The sequence below is a fragment of the Tribolium madens genome, unplaced genomic scaffold (assembly GCF_015345945.1).
Source record: "Tribolium madens isolate multiple individuals breed KSU strain unplaced genomic scaffold, Tmad_KSU_1.1 Scaffold_20;HRSCAF=117;Tcas5.2_LG4, whole genome shotgun sequence".
Taxonomy (NCBI): Eukaryota; Metazoa; Arthropoda; class Insecta; order Coleoptera; family Tenebrionidae; genus Tribolium; species Tribolium madens.
The window spans coordinates 12,201,174-12,203,715 of record NW_025400985.1 but is presented as its reverse complement, the minus strand read 5'-3'; the positions used below and the strand labels follow the sequence as shown (position 1 = coordinate 12,203,715).

General features: G+C 32.0%; 1 protein-coding gene across 2 annotated transcripts in view; it reads right to left on the bottom strand.

Moving 5' to 3' along the window:
- The window catches only part of LOC123004959 (sperm mitochondrial-associated cysteine-rich protein-like), a 4,711-nt gene extending 3,514 nt beyond the window's left edge, over window positions 1-1,197 (bottom strand). Inside the window, exon 1 of one of the 2 annotated variants that reach the window (XM_044398517.1) lies at window positions 1,008-1,197. The gene's annotated coding sequence lies outside the window, so the exon portion shown is untranslated. The remainder of the gene's footprint in view (window positions 1-1,007) is intronic. The other variant, XM_044398516.1, reaches the window with a different exon arrangement.
- Window positions 1,198-2,542: the final 1,345 nt, after the last annotated feature.

The window sequence follows — 2,542 nt, the reverse complement described above, 5'->3', positions numbered from 1 at the left end:
TGTGAACAAATTATCTCAACCTACAGGGTGTTTATTAGATAACTTTTTAATCTCTACTAAATAAAAACGCTAAATTTTGTCGAAAAAAATGCGTTTCAGACCTAATAATATATTTATTTTAGTAATTGTTTGCTTTATTTTGACAAAATAATTTGAATATAGTTATTTTCTCATAAAACAACATTCTAAATAGATTAAAAATTGCATAAATTTAAATTTGTGAACAAATTATCTCAACCTACAGGGTGTTTATTAGATAACTTTTTAATCTCTACTAAATAATAAAGAGTGATAAGAAGTCAACACACTCGCAAAATAAGCAATTTATTATGAATAAAAATTTGTACTAATAATAATTCTAAAACTGTCTAAAGTAATTGCTTCACATTATTATGAATCTTATCTTTGCGAAATCAAAATGAGAACAAAAGCGACTAAGTGATTTCTCTACGAAGAAAACAAATCCTACAAGACAAGCGACTTAAAAAAATTCAACAAAACAACGAACGAGAGAAAATTATAAAAAACTTTCCATCAAAACACATTACACACAGTTTATACTTATATTAGTGATAAAAAGTGAAAAAAAAAACAGATGGATTATATTTATCAAAAATAAAAATACTCAAACCAAAATAACAAAGTTTCAAAAAAAAATAAAACGCAAATTTAATGATCCACTCACTCATTCAAATAAATTATAGCAAGCCATCAGTATTCATCATCAAGTCCCTACTCTAATAAGAATACTTAATTGGAGTCTGATTCATCACTTGTTCATTAAGGAATGCAGATTCATTGTTTRAAACTATTGAATGAGCAATTTTTTACAGTAACTGTGTTTTACTTGATGATTAAATTTACTTTTAGTTAAATTTTTAGAGTAATTTTAAAACGACAGCTAATTGCCCACGACTCACGGTGAATGGTAAACAGGTAATTATGAGAAGTTACTTTTTAAATTGGAAAAAATCCTCCATGTCGTAAAGTTAAAAAATCTTTCTCACCAGCTTTCGAGAACTTTCCTGCGCTAAATAGCAGTCGTAGGTGTGCAAACCTTTACATGGTACTAATGATAATGTCCAGAAACCTTATTATCCCATAATGTCAATCAAATTATTTCTTGCAACACAACGGAAAAAACCGCTTTTCAATCCTTGTGCAAAAATGCACACGGTCTGATTTATGCACACGGATGGTTCATACATCTGTGGTGCCGTGGGCTTACAAACTCGTATAAAAATCGCGTCAGGCAACACATAATCCATTCATTTACTTCCTTGTGATAAGTAGGAGTAGGTTAACCCACACTATGGCAAGCACTGCATGCTGCAAAATTGGTAAGCAACTCTTGTTTACTCCTTTCAATCAACGATTTTTCCAGCTCCTGACACGCACAAAGTGGTCAAACAATGCGTTTTGAGGACCGACGAAGGAGAGTTTGAGTGCGAATGCAGGTGTGAATGCACCGGCGAGAGCAAAAATTGCATCTGTGACTGCAAATGCACTCCAGAGACGGCCCAGAAGATCCAAACGGCAGATGGTGTCAAATACCGATGCGAGTGTAAATGCAAATGTTGAATTTTGCTAATAAACGAGTGAAATTTTTGCTACTAGTTTCGTTGCCCTCCGGAAACGCCAAAGAAAACGGAAATGTCGATACAATGAAATAGTGTCTAGATACGATCGCATTGTTCCTATTTGGCTTCGGTACTGCCCCGGGAATATTAATTACGAACTGAGATTCGCCTAACGCAATCTGCCATGCGTAGTGTCCTTGATCGCGGGCAAAAATTTCAGATAACTGCTCTATTAGAAAGGAAGATAAGCCGAATGAAAGGGTCAGATCACGTGGCGAAAACTTGTTTAGCAAACGTAAAATACCTTTAAATCGAAGAAAAAATATCCCAACAACTCAGTTATTACTCACGTTTTCTTGTTATTGCTTGCAAAAATGTAGACCGTTTTTCACTGAGCAAGATCAAATTCTAGAGATTTTGATAAAGCAAAAAGAATTCATAAAATTTGGTTTGGTCATGAGTTATTTTTGATTTTTTCTACAAATTCAGAGCATTTTTCGCTTAAAAACTTATTTAATTCGAGAGTTTTTATCAAAACATGTTAAAAAAACTGTCACTACAAATTTTGTCAAAACAAGGCAAAAAAATACAAAATCATCTCTAAAATGCGTAGTTATTTCTAGTTTGTTCTTAAAATTACTCTGCTCAGACTTTTAAACAAAAAAGCTTTACTAATTCTTCTAAAAAAAACTGCTTTTCTAAACTTCAAAAAAGACTCCTTAATATACAGGGTGAAGAGAAAATTTTCAAGTAAGGTAAGATACCTGGAATATGAAAAAAATGTTTAAAAATTCTATCTGTCAAAAAATTTTGACATCTGAAAAATTATAAAAATCTCAATTATTTCTAAGGTTTTTAACATTTCCTTATTATTAGATCTAAAAATGTGTTATTTTCGCTTACTTTGAGAAATATACAGGGCGATTCAGATAAGACAATGAGCCTGACGATCTGGCGATGCA